Source organism: Ambystoma mexicanum, unplaced genomic scaffold, assembly GCF_040938575.1.
Source record: "Ambystoma mexicanum isolate Mex_15411 unplaced genomic scaffold, UKY_AmexF1_1 Mex_scaf20, whole genome shotgun sequence".
NCBI lineage: Eukaryota > Metazoa > Chordata > Amphibia > Caudata > Ambystomatidae > Ambystoma > Ambystoma mexicanum.
The window spans coordinates 1,849,473-1,864,489 of record NW_027182434.1 but is presented as its reverse complement, the minus strand read 5'-3'; the positions used below and the strand labels follow the sequence as shown (position 1 = coordinate 1,864,489).

The 15,017-nt window shown below is 51.4% G+C and overlaps 14 non-coding genes across 14 annotated transcripts; 4 read left to right on the top strand and 10 right to left on the bottom strand.

Annotated features, from left to right (window-relative positions):
- Positions 1 to 709: 709 nt before the first annotated feature.
- Positions 710 to 791, bottom strand: TRNAL-AAG (transfer RNA leucine (anticodon AAG)). The gene has a single exon. It is a non-coding gene; the product is annotated as a tRNA-Leu (tRNA).
- Positions 792 to 2,178: 1,387 nt separating this feature from the next.
- TRNAL-AAG (transfer RNA leucine (anticodon AAG)) lies at positions 2,179 to 2,260 on the bottom strand. The gene has a single exon. It is a non-coding gene; the product is annotated as a tRNA-Leu (tRNA).
- A 541-nt stretch (positions 2,261 to 2,801) lies between these two features.
- On the top strand, positions 2,802 to 2,873 carry TRNAD-GUC (transfer RNA aspartic acid (anticodon GUC)). Its single transcript has one exon. It is a non-coding gene; the product is annotated as a tRNA-Asp (tRNA).
- Positions 2,874 to 3,647: 774 nt separating this feature from the next.
- On the bottom strand, positions 3,648 to 3,729 carry TRNAL-AAG (transfer RNA leucine (anticodon AAG)). The gene has a single exon. It is a non-coding gene; the product is annotated as a tRNA-Leu (tRNA).
- A 1,387-nt stretch (positions 3,730 to 5,116) lies between these two features.
- On the bottom strand, positions 5,117 to 5,198 carry TRNAL-AAG (transfer RNA leucine (anticodon AAG)). Its single transcript has one exon. It is a non-coding gene; the product is annotated as a tRNA-Leu (tRNA).
- Positions 5,199 to 5,739: 541 nt separating this feature from the next.
- TRNAD-GUC (transfer RNA aspartic acid (anticodon GUC)) lies at positions 5,740 to 5,811 on the top strand. Its single transcript has one exon. It is a non-coding gene; the product is annotated as a tRNA-Asp (tRNA).
- A 774-nt stretch (positions 5,812 to 6,585) lies between these two features.
- On the bottom strand, positions 6,586 to 6,667 carry TRNAL-AAG (transfer RNA leucine (anticodon AAG)). Its single transcript has one exon. It is a non-coding gene; the product is annotated as a tRNA-Leu (tRNA).
- Positions 6,668 to 7,208: 541 nt separating this feature from the next.
- TRNAD-GUC (transfer RNA aspartic acid (anticodon GUC)) lies at positions 7,209 to 7,280 on the top strand. Its single transcript has one exon. It is a non-coding gene; the product is annotated as a tRNA-Asp (tRNA).
- A 774-nt stretch (positions 7,281 to 8,054) lies between these two features.
- TRNAL-AAG (transfer RNA leucine (anticodon AAG)) lies at positions 8,055 to 8,136 on the bottom strand. The gene has a single exon. It is a non-coding gene; the product is annotated as a tRNA-Leu (tRNA).
- Positions 8,137 to 8,677: 541 nt separating this feature from the next.
- Positions 8,678 to 8,749, top strand: TRNAD-GUC (transfer RNA aspartic acid (anticodon GUC)). Its single transcript has one exon. It is a non-coding gene; the product is annotated as a tRNA-Asp (tRNA).
- Positions 8,750 to 9,523: 774 nt separating this feature from the next.
- TRNAL-AAG (transfer RNA leucine (anticodon AAG)) lies at positions 9,524 to 9,605 on the bottom strand. Its single transcript has one exon. It is a non-coding gene; the product is annotated as a tRNA-Leu (tRNA).
- A 1,387-nt stretch (positions 9,606 to 10,992) lies between these two features.
- TRNAL-AAG (transfer RNA leucine (anticodon AAG)) lies at positions 10,993 to 11,074 on the bottom strand. Its single transcript has one exon. It is a non-coding gene; the product is annotated as a tRNA-Leu (tRNA).
- Positions 11,075 to 12,447: 1,373 nt separating this feature from the next.
- Positions 12,448 to 12,529, bottom strand: TRNAL-AAG (transfer RNA leucine (anticodon AAG)). The gene has a single exon. It is a non-coding gene; the product is annotated as a tRNA-Leu (tRNA).
- Positions 12,530 to 13,915: 1,386 nt separating this feature from the next.
- On the bottom strand, positions 13,916 to 13,997 carry TRNAL-AAG (transfer RNA leucine (anticodon AAG)). The gene has a single exon. It is a non-coding gene; the product is annotated as a tRNA-Leu (tRNA).
- Positions 13,998 to 15,017: the final 1,020 nt, after the last annotated feature.

The window sequence follows — 15,017 nt, the reverse complement described above, 5'->3', positions numbered from 1 at the left end:
TAGGGAATGGGTGCCAAGAACTGACTCTTTAAGAAAAAAGCACCGGCAACGCTAGTCATCGTACAATATTTGTGCACAATTGCTTACATTAGGCGGCCGGTCCACTTTATTGAGTCCCCCTCAGCACCATTTAGTGCTCCTGTTGTCTGCGAAGTCCAAATTGTAACCCTGAATCAGTTCCTCTTCTGACCCTTTGTATCATGTTACATGACGAGTAATGATCACCTGTTAGCTTTATCCCTAATTATAACTCTCACTCTTTCCCTGCATCTAACCCTAGCTCTAATCCCATCATTAACCTCGGTCCGGGCACACGCGTGAACCCCTACTCTCATCTCAGCCTCTCCTGGTGATACATCACACCTGGGATCGTTTGCTCCCTGTGGGCTGTGGGAAATTTGCTACCAGCACGCCCTGGAAGTGGGGCTCATTCCGCTGCAACGGGAGGTCTTCCCAGGACGCGTCACAGCTCAACGCAAGAGCTCCTGGGTTTCGAAGGCTCTTGCAGCAAGCCTTCACAAAGCAGCAGGGAGCGCCGTTCCAGATGGGAAACTTGAGACTGGATGTCCAGAAAAGCAAGACGTCAGAAGCGAAACCTTTTTCCTGCAGGGTGTGGCATACCATCCGCTTGCTCATTGCGACAGAGGTGGCACTAATGAAGGAAGAGGTCAACGTTACGTTCTTCTTTAAAATGCAAGGCCAGGAAAAGTGGCAGCGGTGGGATTTGAACCCACGCCTCCGAAGAGACTGGAGCCTTAATCCAGCGCCTTAGACCGCTCGGCCACGCTACCTCCCTGCTAGTCGCCGAAAGCGGAACTTGACCCGTTGCCCGGCCCGCTTTAGTGCTTTGCCTTTTCTCCTTGGAAAGTCTGGAGACAGGCAGTGGAAGGGCAGGCAAACTGTCAGGTGCGCAGAGGAGGGGAGACCATGAGGCAAGGTGGGAGATGGGGGCAAGAAGTGAGAAAAAAACTAATCGCAAGCTAGGGCAGGATTCGGAAAGTGAAGCCGAAAAGGGGCTTAGCATGCAGCCCAGGGGTTTCTTTGACTGTCCTAAGCCCACAGGGACTTTGCCGTCCTCAGCTCATGAGACTTGAGATGGGTAGCTTGATTTGCTGAGGAAATGCGGGATGACAGATTCAACTCTGGAGTCAAACATAGCCCGGAACTATCGCCTTAAACTGAGTTTTAAGCCTGGTGCCGATAAAAAGAAAGAAATTAGCCTTAGATCGGGCAAGCCGTTTGACGGGGGAAAATGAGACCCCCCTAGGCCAGCTAGGTGGTCGCTGGATGCTGTGCAGACATCAGCAGCTGTTCATTTCATGCCCTCACGTCTCCTCGTTAGTATAGTGGTCAGTATCCCCGCCTGTCACGCGGGAGACCGGGGTTCAATTCACCGACGGGGAGGTTAAACCGTTTCTGGATTTTTTTTAGTTCTTGACAAATATTCTTGAAGATTAGGCTGAGTCAAGTAGGGAATGGGTGCCAAGAACTGACTCTTTAAGAAAAAAGCACCGGCAACGCTAGTCATCGTACAATATTTGTGCACAATTGCTTACATTAGGCGGCCGGTCCACTTTATTGAGTCCCCCTCAGCACCATTTAGTGCTCCTGTTGTCTGCGAAGTCCAAATTGTAACCCTGAATCAGTTCCTCTTCTGACCCTTTGTATCATGTTACATGACGAGTAATGATCACCTGTTAGCTTTATCCCTAATTATAACTCTCACTCTTTCCCTGCATCTAACCCTAGCTCTAATCCCATCATTAACCTCGGTCCGGGCACACGCGTGAACCCCTACTCTCATCTCAGCCTCTCCTGGTGATACATCACACCTGGGATCGTTTGCTCCCTGTGGGCTGTGGGAAATTTGCTACCAGCACGCCCTGGAAGTGGGGCTCATTCCGCTGCAACGGGAGGTCTTCCCAGGACGCGTCACAGCTCAACGCAAGAGCTCCTGGGTTTCGAAGGCTCTTGCAGCAAGCCTTCACAAAGCAGCAGGGAGCGCCGTTCCAGATGGGAAACTTGAGACTGGATGTCCAGAAAAGCAAGACGTCAGAAGCGAAACCTTTTTCCTGCAGGGTGTGGCATACCATCCGCTTGCTCATTGCGACAGAGGTGGCACTAATGAAGGAAGAGGTCAACGTTACGTTCTTCTTTAAAATGCAAGGCCAGGAAAAGTGGCAGCGGTGGGATTTGAACCCACGCCTCCGAAGAGACTGGAGCCTTAATCCAGCGCCTTAGACCGCTCGGCCACGCTACCTCCCTGCTAGTCGCCGAAAGCGGAACTTGACCCGTTGCCCGGCCCGCTTTAGTGCTTTGCCTTTTCTCCTTGGAAAGTCTGGAGACAGGCAGTGGAAGGGCAGGCAAACTGTCAGGTGCGCAGAGGAGGGGAGACCATGAGGCAAGGTGGGAGATGGGGGCAAGAAGTGAGAAAAAAACTAATCGCAAGCTAGGGCAGGATTCGGAAAGTGAAGCCGAAAAGGGGCTTAGCATGCAGCCCAGGGGTTTCTTTGACTGTCCTAAGCCCACAGGGACTTTGCCGTCCTCAGCTCATGAGACTTGAGATGGGTAGCTTGATTTGCTGAGGAAATGCGGGATGACAGATTCAACTCTGGAGTCAAACATAGCCCGGAACTATCGCCTTAAACTGAGTTTTAAGCCTGGTGCCGATAAAAAGAAAGAAATTAGCCTTAGATCGGGCAAGCCGTTTGACGGGGGAAAATGAGACCCCCCTAGGCCAGCTAGGTGGTCGCTGGATGCTGTGCAGACATCAGCAGCTGTTCATTTCATGCCCTCACGTCTCCTCGTTAGTATAGTGGTCAGTATCCCCGCCTGTCACGCGGGAGACCGGGGTTCAATTCCCCGACGGGGAGGTTAAACCGTTTCTGGATTTTTTTTAGTTCTTGACAAATATTCTTGAAGATTAGGCTGAGTCAAGTAGGGAATGGGTGCCAAGAACTGACTCTTTAAGAAAAAAGCACCGGCAACGCTAGTCATCGTACAATATTTGTGCACAATTGCTTACATTAGGCGGCCGGTCCACTTTATTGAGTCCCCCTCAGCACCATTTAGTGCTCCTGTTGTCTGCGAAGTCCAAATTGTAACCCTGAATCAGTTCCTCTTCTGACCCTTTGTATCATGTTACATGACGAGTAATGATCACCTGTTAGCTTTATCCCTAATTATAACTCTCACTCTTTCCCTGCATCTAACCCTAGCTCTAATCCCATCATTAACCTCGGTCCGGGCACACGCGTGAACCCCTACTCTCATCTCAGCCTCTCCTGGTGATACATCACACCTGGGATCGTTTGCTCCCTGTGGGCTGTGGGAAATTTGCTACCAGCACGCCCTGGAAGTGGGGCTCATTCCGCTGCAACGGGAGGTCTTCCCAGGACGCGTCACAGCTCAACGCAAGAGCTCCTGGGTTTCGAAGGCTCTTGCAGCAAGCCTTCACAAAGCAGCAGGGAGCGCCGTTCCAGATGGGAAACTTGAGACTGGATGTCCAGAAAAGCAAGACGTCAGAAGCGAAACCTTTTTCCTGCAGGGTGTGGCATACCATCCGCTTGCTCATTGCGACAGAGGTGGCACTAATGAAGGAAGAGGTCAACGTTACGTTCTTCTTTAAAATGCAAGGCCAGGAAAAGTGGCAGCGGTGGGATTTGAACCCACGCCTCCGAAGAGACTGGAGCCTTAATCCAGCGCCTTAGACCGCTCGGCCACGCTACCTCCCTGCTAGTCGCCGAAAGCGGAACTTGACCCGTTGCCCGGCCCGCTTTAGTGCTTTGCCTTTTCTCCTTGGAAAGTCTGGAGACAGGCAGTGGAAGGGCAGGCAAACTGTCAGGTGCGCAGAGGAGGGGAGACCATGAGGCAAGGTGGGAGATGGGGGCAAGAAGTGAGAAAAAAACTAATCGCAAGCTAGGGCAGGATTCGGAAAGTGAAGCCGAAAAGGGGCTTAGCATGCAGCCCAGGGGTTTCTTTGACTGTCCTAAGCCCACAGGGACTTTGCCGTCCTCAGCTCATGAGACTTGAGATGGGTAGCTTGATTTGCTGAGGAAATGCGGGATGACAGATTCAACTCTGGAGTCAAACATAGCCCGGAACTATCGCCTTAAACTGAGTTTTAAGCCTGGTGCCGATAAAAAGAAAGAAATTAGCCTTAGATCGGGCAAGCCGTTTGACGGGGGAAAATGAGACCCCCCTAGGCCAGCTAGGTGGTCGCTGGATGCTGTGCAGACATCAGCAGCTGTTCATTTCATGCCCTCACGTCTCCTCGTTAGTATAGTGGTCAGTATCCCCGCCTGTCACGCGGGAGACCGGGGTTCAATTCACCGACGGGGAGGTTAAACCGTTTCTGGATTTTTTTTAGTTCTTGACAAATATTCTTGAAGATTAGGCTGAGTCAAGTAGGGAATGGGTGCCAAGAACTGACTCTTTAAGAAAAAAGCACCGGCAACGCTAGTCATCGTACAATATTTGTGCACAATTGCTTACATTAGGCGGCCGGTCCACTTTATTGAGTCCCCCTCAGCACCATTTAGTGCTCCTGTTGTCTGCGAAGTCCAAATTGTAACCCTGAATCAGTTCCTCTTCTGACCCTTTGTATCATGTTACATGACGAGTAATGATCACCTGTTAGCTTTATCCCTAATTATAACTCTCACTCTTTCCCTGCATCTAACCCTAGCTCTAATCCCATCATTAACCTCGGTCCGGGCACACGCGTGAACCCCTACTCTCATCTCAGCCTCTCCTGGTGATACATCACACCTGGGATCGTTTGCTCCCTGTGGGCTGTGGGAAATTTGCTACCAGCACGCCCTGGAAGTGGGGCTCATTCCGCTGCAACGGGAGGTCTTCCCAGGACGCGTCACAGCTCAACGCAAGAGCTCCTGGGTTTCGAAGGCTCTTGCAGCAAGCCTTCACAAAGCAGCAGGGAGCGCCGTTCCAGATGGGAAACTTGAGACTGGATGTCCAGAAAAGCAAGACGTCAGAAGCGAAACCTTTTTCCTGCAGGGTGTGGCATACCATCCGCTTGCTCATTGCGACAGAGGTGGCACTAATGAAGGAAGAGGTCAACGTTACGTTCTTCTTTAAAATGCAAGGCCAGGAAAAGTGGCAGCGGTGGGATTTGAACCCACGCCTCCGAAGAGACTGGAGCCTTAATCCAGCGCCTTAGACCGCTCGGCCACGCTACCTCCCTGCTAGTCGCCGAAAGCGGAACTTGACCCGTTGCCCGGCCCGCTTTAGTGCTTTGCCTTTTCTCCTTGGAAAGTCTGGAGACAGGCAGTGGAAGGGCAGGCAAACTGTCAGGTGCGCAGAGGAGGGGAGACCATGAGGCAAGGTGGGAGATGGGGGCAAGAAGTGAGAAAAAAACTAATCGCAAGCTAGGGCAGGATTCGGAAAGTGAAGCCGAAAAGGGGCTTAGCATGCAGCCCAGGGGTTTCTTTGACTGTCCTAAGCCCACAGGGACTTTGCCGTCCTCAGCTCATGAGACTTGAGATGGGTAGCTTGATTTGCTGAGGAAATGCGGGATGACAGATTCAACTCTGGAGTCAAACATAGCCCGGAACTATCGCCTTAAACTGAGTTTTAAGCCTGGTGCCGATAAAAAGAAAGAAATTAGCCTTAGATCGGGCAAGCCGTTTGACGGGGGAAAATGAGACCCCCCTAGGCCAGCTAGGTGGTCGCTGGATGCTGTGCAGACATCAGCAGCTGTTCATTTCATGCCCTCACGTCTCCTCGTTAGTATAGTGGTCAGTATCCCCGCCTGTCACGCGGGAGACCGGGGTTCAATTCCCCGACGGGGAGGTTAAACCGTTTCTGGATTTTTTTTAGTTCTTGACAAATATTCTTGAAGATTAGGCTGAGTCAAGTAGGGAATGGGTGCCAAGAACTGACTCTTTAAGAAAAAAGCACCGGCAACGCTAGTCATCGTACAATATTTGTGCACAATTGCTTACATTAGGCGGCCGGTCCACTTTATTGAGTCCCCCTCAGCACCATTTAGTGCTCCTGTTGTCTGCGAAGTCCAAATTGTAACCCTGAATCAGTTCCTCTTCTGACCCTTTGTATCATGTTACATGACGAGTAATGATCACCTGTTAGCTTTATCCCTAATTATAACTCTCACTCTTTCCCTGCATCTAACCCTAGCTCTAATCCCATCATTAACCTCGGTCCGGGCACACGCGTGAACCCCTACTCTCATCTCAGCCTCTCCTGGTGATACATCACACCTGGGATCGTTTGCTCCCTGTGGGCTGTGGGAAATTTGCTACCAGCACGCCCTGGAAGTGGGGCTCATTCCGCTGCAACGGGAGGTCTTCCCAGGACGCGTCACAGCTCAACGCAAGAGCTCCTGGGTTTCGAAGGCTCTTGCAGCAAGCCTTCACAAAGCAGCAGGGAGCGCCGTTCCAGATGGGAAACTTGAGACTGGATGTCCAGAAAAGCAAGACGTCAGAAGCGAAACCTTTTTCCTGCAGGGTGTGGCATACCATCCGCTTGCTCATTGCGACAGAGGTGGCACTAATGAAGGAAGAGGTCAACGTTACGTTCTTCTTTAAAATGCAAGGCCAGGAAAAGTGGCAGCGGTGGGATTTGAACCCACGCCTCCGAAGAGACTGGAGCCTTAATCCAGCGCCTTAGACCGCTCGGCCACGCTACCTCCCTGCTAGTCGCCGAAAGCGGAACTTGACCCGTTGCCCGGCCCGCTTTAGTGCTTTGCCTTTTCTCCTTGGAAAGTCTGGAGACAGGCAGTGGAAGGGCAGGCAAACTGTCAGGTGCGCAGAGGAGGGGAGACCATGAGGCAAGGTGGGAGATGGGGGCAAGAAGTGAGAAAAAAACTAATCGCAAGCTAGGGCAGGATTCGGAAAGTGAAGCCGAAAAGGGGCTTAGCATGCAGCCCAGGGGTTTCTTTGACTGTCCTAAGCCCACAGGGACTTTGCCGTCCTCAGCTCATGAGACTTGAGATGGGTAGCTTGATTTGCTGAGGAAATGCGGGATGACAGATTCAACTCTGGAGTCAAACATAGCCCGGAACTATCGCCTTAAACTGAGTTTTAAGCCTGGTGCCGATAAAAAGAAAGAAATTAGCCTTAGATCGGGCAAGCCGTTTGACGGGGGAAAATGAGACCCCCCTAGGCCAGCTAGGTGGTCGCTGGATGCTGTGCAGACATCAGCAGCTGTTCATTTCATGCCCTCACGTCTCCTCGTTAGTATAGTGGTCAGTATCCCCGCCTGTCACGCGGGAGACCGGGGTTCAATTCCCCGACGGGGAGGTTAAACTGTTTCTGGATTTTTTTTAGTTCTTGACAAATATTCTTGAAGATTAGGCTGAGTCAAGTAGGGAATGGGTGCCAAGAACTGACTCTTTAAGAAAAAAGCACCGGCAACGCTAGTCATCGTACAATATTTGTGCACAATTGCTTACATTAGGCGGCCGGTCCACTTTATTGAGTCCCCCTCAGCACCATTTAGTGCTCCTGTTGTCTGCGAAGTCCAAATTGTAACCCTGAATCAGTTCCTCTTCTGACCCTTTGTATCATGTTACATGACGAGTAATGATCACCTGTTAGCTTTATCCCTAATTATAACTCTCACTCTTTCCCTGCATCTAACCCTAGCTCTAATCCCATCATTAACCTCGGTCCGGGCACACGCGTGAACCCCTACTCTCATCTCAGCCTCTCCTGGTGATACATCACACCTGGGATCGTTTGCTCCCTGTGGGCTGTGGGAAATTTGCTACCAGCACGCCCTGGAAGTGGGGCTCATTCCGCTGCAACGGGAGGTCTTCCCAGGACGCGTCACAGCTCAACGCAAGAGCTCCTGGGTTTCGAAGGCTCTTGCAGCAAGCCTTCACAAAGCAGCAGGGAGCGCCGTTCCAGATGGGAAACTTGAGACTGGATGTCCAGAAAAGCAAGACGTCAGAAGCGAAACCTTTTTCCTGCAGGGTGTGGCATACCATCCGCTTGCTCATTGCGACAGAGGTGGCACTAATGAAGGAAGAGGTCAACGTTACGTTCTTCTTTAAAATGCAAGGCCAGGAAAAGTGGCAGCGGTGGGATTTGAACCCACGCCTCCGAAGAGACTGGAGCCTTAATCCAGCGCCTTAGACCGCTCGGCCACGCTACCTCCCTGCTAGTCGCCGAAAGCGGAACTTGACCCGTTGCCCGGCCCGCTTTAGTGCTTTGCCTTTTCTCCTTGGAAAGTCTGGAGACAGGCAGTGGAAGGGCAGGCAAACTGTCAGGTGCGCAGAGGAGGGGAGACCATGAGGCAAGGTGGGAGATGGGGGCAAGAAGTGAGAAAAAAACTAATCGCAAGCTAGGGCAGGATTCGGAAAGTGAAGCCGAAAAGGGGCTTAGCATGCAGCCCAGGGGTTTCTTTGACTGTCCTAAGCCCACAGGGACTTTGCCGTCCTCAGCTCATGAGACTTGAGATGGGTAGCTTGATTTGCTGAGGAAATGCGGGATGACAGATTCAACTCTGGAGTCAAACATAGCCCGGAACTATCGCCTTAAACTGAGTTTTAAGCCTGGTGCCGATAAAAAGAAAGAAATTAGCCTTAGATCGGGCAAGCCGTTTGACGGGGGAAAATGAGACCCCCCTAGGCCAGCTAGGTGGTCGCTGGATGCTGTGCAGACATCAGCAGCTGTTCATTTCATGCCCTCACGTCTCCTCGTTAGTATAGTGGTCAGTATCCCCGCCTGTCACGCGGGAGACCGGGGTTCAATTCCCCGACGGGGAGGTTAAACTGTTTCTGGATTTTTTTTAGTTCTTGACAAATATTCTTGAAGATTAGGCTGAGTCAAGTAGGGAATGGGTGCCAAGAACTGACTCTTTAAGAAAAAAGCACCGGCAACGCTAGTCATCGTACAATATTTGTGCACAATTGCTTACATTAGGCGGCCGGTCCACTTTATTGAGTCCCCCTCAGCACCATTTAGTGCTCCTGTTGTCTGCGAAGTCCAAATTGTAACCCTGAATCAGTTCCTCTTCTGACCCTTTGTATCATGTTACATGACGAGTAATGATCACCTGTTAGCTTTATCCCTAATTATAACTCTCACTCTTTCCCTGCATCTAACCCTAGCTCTAATCCCATCATTAACCTCGGTCCGGGCACACGCGTGAACCCCTACTCTCATCTCAGCCTCTCCTGGTGATACATCACACCTGGGATCGTTTGCTCCCTGTGGGCTGTGGGAAATTTGCTACCAGCACGCCCTGGAAGTGGGGCTCATTCCGCTGCAACGGGAGGTCTTCCCAGGACGCGTCACAGCTCAACGCAAGAGCTCCTGGGTTTCGAAGGCTCTTGCAGCAAGCCTTCACAAAGCAGCAGGGAGCGCCGTTCCAGATGGGAAACTTGAGACTGGATGTCCAGAAAAGCAAGACGTCAGAAGCGAAACCTTTTTCCTGCAGGGTGTGGCATACCATCCGCTTGCTCATTGCGACAGAGGTGGCACTAATGAAGGAAGAGGTCAACGTTACGTTCTTCTTTAAAATGCAAGGCCAGGAAAAGTGGCAGCGGTGGGATTTGAACCCACGCCTCCGAAGAGACTGGAGCCTTAATCCAGCGCCTTAGACCGCTCGGCCACGCTACCTCCCTGCTAGTCGCCGAAAGCGGAACTTGACCCGTTGCCCGGCCCGCTTTAGTGCTTTGCCTTTTCTCCTTGGAAAGTCTGGAGACAGGCAGTGGAAGGGCAGGCAAACTGTCAGGTGCGCAGAGGAGGGGAGACCATGAGGCAAGGTGGGAGATGGGGGCAAGAAGTGAGAAAAAAACTAATCGCAAGCTAGGGCAGGATTCGGAAAGTGAAGCCGAAAAGGGGCTTAGCATGCAGCCCAGGGGTTTCTTTGACTGTCCTAAGCCCACAGGGACTTTGCCGTCCTCAGCTCATGAGACTTGAGATGGGTAGCTTGATTTGCTGAGGAAATGCGGGATGACAGATTCAACTCTGGAGTCAAACATAGCCCGGAACTATCGCCTTAAACTGAGTTTTAAGCCTGGTGCCGATAAAAAGAAAGAAATTAGCCTTAGATCGGGCAAGCCGTTTGACGGGGGAAAATGAGACCCCCCTAGGCCAGCTAGGTGGTCGCTGGATGCTGTGCAGACATCAGCAGCTGTTCATTTCATGCCCTCACGTCTCCTCGTTAGTAGAGTGGTCAGTATCCCCGCCTGTCACGCGGGAGACCGGGGTTCAATTCCCCGACGGGGAGGTTAAACCGTTTCTGGATTTTTTTTAGTTCTTGACAAATATTCTTGAAGATTAGGCTGAGTCAAGTAGGGAATGGGTGCCAAGAACTGACTCTTTAAGAAAAAAGCACCGGCAACGCTAGTCATCGTACAATATTTGTGCACAATTGCTTACATTAGGCGGCCGGTCCACTTTATTGAGTCCCCCTCAGCACCATTTAGTGCTCCTGTTGTCTGCGAAGTCCAAATTGTAACCCTGAATCAGTTCCTCTTCTGACCCTTTGTATCATGTTACATGACGAGTAATGATCACCTGTTAGCTTTATCCCTAATTATAACTCTCACTCTTTCCCTGCATCTAACCCTAGCTCTAATCCCATCATTAACCTCGGTCCGGGCACACGCGTGAACCCCTACTCTCATCTCAGCCTCTCCTGGTGATACATCACACCTGGGATCGTTTGCTCCCTGTGGGCTGTGGGGAATTTGCTACCAGCACGCCCTGGAAGTGGGGCTCATTCCGCTGCAACGGGAGGTCTTCCCAGGACGCGTCACAGCTCAACGCAAGAGCTCCTGGGTTTCGAAGGCTCTTGCAGCAAGCCTTCACAAAGCAGCAGGGAGCGCCGTTCCAGATGGGAAACTTGAGACTGGATGTCCAGAAAAGCAAGACGTCAGAAGCGAAACCTTTTTCCTGCAGGGTGTGGCATACCATCCGCTTGCTCATTGCGACAGAGGTGGCACTAATGAAGGAAGAGGTCAACGTTACGTTCTTCTTTAAAATGCAAGGCCAGGAAAAGTGGCAGCGGTGGGATTTGAACCCACGCCTCCGAAGAGACTGGAGCCTTAATCCAGCGCCTTAGACCGCTCGGCCACGCTACCTCCCTGCTAGTCGCCGAAAGCGGAACTTGACCCGTTGCCCGGCCCGCTTTAGTGCTTTGCCTTTTCTCCTTGGAAAGTCTGGAGACAGGCAGTGGAAGGGCAGGCAAACTGTCAGGTGCGCAGAGGAGGGGAGACCATGAGGCAAGGTGGGAGATGGGGGCAAGAAGTGAGAAAAAAACTAATCGCAAGCTAGGGCAGGATTCGGAAAGTGAAGCCGAAAAGGGGCTTAGCATGCAGCCCAGGGGTTTCTTTGACTGTCCTAAGCCCACAGGGACTTTGCCGTCCTCAGCTCATGAGACTTGAGATGGGTAGCTTGATTTGCTGAGGAAATGCGGGATGACAGATTCAACTCTGGAGTCAAACATAGCCCGGAACTATCGCCTTAAACTGAGTTTTAAGCCTGGTGCCGATAAAAAGAAAGAAATTAGCCTTAGATCGGGCAAGCCGTTTGACGGGGGAAAATGAGACCCCCCTAGGCCAGCTAGGTGGTCGCTGGATGCTGTGCAGACATCAGCAGCTGTTCATTTCATGCCCTCACGTCTCCTCGTTAGTATAGTGGTCAGTAGCGGGAGACCGGGGTTCAATTCCCCGACGGGGAGGTTAAACCGTTTCTGGATTTTTTTTAGTTCTTGACAAATATTCTTGAAGATTAGGCTGAGTCAAGTAGGGAATGGGTGCCAAGAACTGACTCTTTAAGAAAAAAGCACCGGCAACGCTAGTCATCGTACAATATTTGTGCACAATTGCTTACATTAGGCGGCCGGTCCACTTTATTGAGTCCCCCTCAGCACCATTTAGTGCTCCTGTTGTCTGCGAAGTCCAAATTGTAACCCTGAATCAGTTCCTCTTCTGACCCTTTGTATCATGTTACATGACGAGTAATGATCACCTGTTAGCTTTATCCCTAATTATAACTCTCACTCTTTCCCTGCATCTAACCCTAGCTCTAATCCCATCATTAACCTCGGTCCGGGCACACGCGTGAACCCTTACTCTCATCTCAGCCTCTCCTGGTGATACATCACACCTGGGATCGTTTGCTCCCTGTGGGCTGTGGGAAATTTGCTACCAGCACGCCCTGGAAGTGGGGCTCATTCCGCTGCAACGGGAGGTCTTCCCAGGACGCGTCACAGCTCAACGCAAGAGCTCCTGGGTTTCGAAGGCTCTTGCAGCAAGCCTTCACAAAGCAGCAGGGAGCGCCGTTCCAGATGGGAAACTTGAGACTGGATGTCCAGAAAAGCAAGACGTCAGAAGCGAAACCTTTTTCCTGCAGGGTGTGGCATACCATCCGCTTGCGCATTGCGACAGAGGTGGCACTAATGAAGGAAGAGGTCAACGTTACGTTCTTCTTTAAAATGCAAGGCCAGGAAAAGTGGCAGCGGTGGGATTTGAACCCACGCCTCCGAAGAGACTGGAGCCTTAATCCAGCGCCTTAGACCGCTCGGCCACGCTACCTCCCTGCTAGTCGCCGAAAGCGGAACTTGACCCGTTGCCCGGCCCGCTTTAGTGCTTTGCCTTTTCTCCTTGGAAAGTCTGGAGACAGGCAGTGGAAGGGCAGGCAAACTGTCAGGTGCGCAGAGGAGGGGAGACCATGAGGCAAGGTGGGAGATGGGGGCAAGAAGTGAGAAAAAAACTAATCGCAAGCTAGGGCAGGATTCGGAAAGTGAAGCCGAAAAGGGGCTTAGCATGCAGCCCAGGGGTTTCTTTGACTGTCCTAAGCCCACAGGGACTTTGCCGTCCTCAGCTCATGAGACTTGAGATGGGTAGCTTGATTTGCTGAGGAAATGCGGGATGACAGATTCAACTCTGGAGTCAAACATAGCCCGGAACTATCGCCTTAAACTGAGTTTTAAGCCTGGTGCCGATAAAAAGAAAGAAATTAGCCTTAGATCGGGCAAGCCGTTTGACGGGGGAAAATGAGACCCCCTAGGCCAGCTAGGTGGTCGCTGGATGCTGTGCAGACATCAGCAGCTGTTCATTTCATGCCCTCACGTCTCCTCGTTAGTATAGTGGTCAGTATCCCCGCCTGTCACGCGGGAGACCGGGGTTCAATTCCCTGACGGGGAGGTTAAACCTTTTCTGGATTTTTTTTAGTTCTTGACAAATATTCTTGAAGATTAGGCTGAGTCAAGTAGGGAATGGGTGCCAAGAACTGACTCTTTAAGAAAAAAGCACCGGCAACGCTAGTCATCGTACAATATTTGTGCACAATTGCTTACATTAGGCGGCCGGTCCACTTTATTGAGTCCCCCTCAGCACCATTTAGTGCTCCTGTTGTCTGCGAAGTCCAAATTGTAACCCTGAATCAGTTCCTCTTCTGACCCTTTGTATCATGTTACATGACGAGTAATGATCACCTGTTAGCTTTATCCCTAATTATAACTCTCACTCTTTCCCTGCATCTAACCCTAGCTCTAATCCCATCATTAACCTCGGTCCGGGCACACGCGTGAACCCTTACTCTCATCTCAGCCTCTCCTGGTGATACATCACACCTGGGATCGTTTGCTCCCTGTGGGCTGTGGGAAATTTGCTACCAGCACGCCCTGGAAGTGGGGCTCATTCCGCTGCAACGGGAGGTCTTCCCAGGACGCGTCACAGCTCAACGCAAGAGCTCCTGGGTTTCGAAGGCTCTTGCAGCAAGCCTTCACAAAGCAGCAGGGAGCGCCGTTCCAGATGGGAAACTTGAGACTGGATGTCCAGAAAAGCAAGACGTCAGAAGCGAAACCTTTTTCCTGCAGGGTGTGGCATACCATCCGCTTGCTCATTGCGACAGAGGTGGCACTAATGAAGGAAGAGGTCAACGTTACGTTCTTCTTTAAAATGCAAGGCCAGGAAAAGTGGCAGCGGTGGGATTTGAACCCACGCCTCCGAAGAGACTGGAGCCTTAATCCAGCGCCTTAGACCGCTCGGCCACGCTACCTCCCTGCTAGTCGCCGAAAGCGGAACTTGACCCGTTGCCCGGCCCGCTTTAGTGCTTTGCCTTTTCTCCTTGGAAAGTCTGGAGACAGGCAGTGGAAGGGCAGGCAAACTGTCAGGTGCGCAGAGGAGGGGAGACCATGAGGCAAGGTGGGAGATGGGGGCAAGAAGTGAGAAAAAAACTAATCGCAAGCTAGGGCAGGATTCGGAAAGTGAAGCCGAAAAGGGGCTTAGCATGCAGCCCAGGGGTTTCTTTGACTGTCCTAAGCCCACAGGGACTTTGCCGTCCTCAGCTCATGAGACTTGAGATGGGTAGCTTGATTTGCTGAGGAAATGCGGGATGACAGATTCAACTCTGGAGTCAAACATAGCCCGGAACTATCGCCTTAAACTGAGTTTTAAGCCTGGTGCCGATAAAAAGAAAGAAATTAGCCTTAGATCGGGCAAGCCGTTTGACGGGGGAAAATGAGACCCCCTAGGCCAGCTAGGTGGTCGCTGGATGCTGTGCAGACATCAGCAGCTGTTCATTTCATGCCCTCACGTCTCCTCGTTAGTATAGTGGTCAGTATCCCCGCCTGTCACGCGGGAGACCGGGGTTCAATTCCTCGACGGGGAGGTTAAACCTTTTCTGGATTTTTTTTAGTTCTTGACAAATATTCTTGAAGATTAGGCTGAGTCAAGTAGGGAATGGGTGCCAAGAACTGACTCTTTAAGAAAAAAGCACCGGCAACGCTAGTCATCGTACAATATTTGTGCACAATTGCTTACATTAGGCGGCCGGTCCACTTTATTGAGTCCCCCTCAGCACCATTTAGTGCTCCTGTTGTCTGCGAAGTCCAAATTGTAACCCTGAATCAGTTCCTCTTCTGACCCTTTGTATCATGTTACATGACGAGTAATGATCACCTGTTAGCTTTATCCCTAATTATAACTCTCACTCTTTCCCTGCATCTAACCCTAGCTCTAATCCCATCATTAACCTCTGTCCGGGCACACGCGTGAACCCTTACTCTCATCTCAGCCT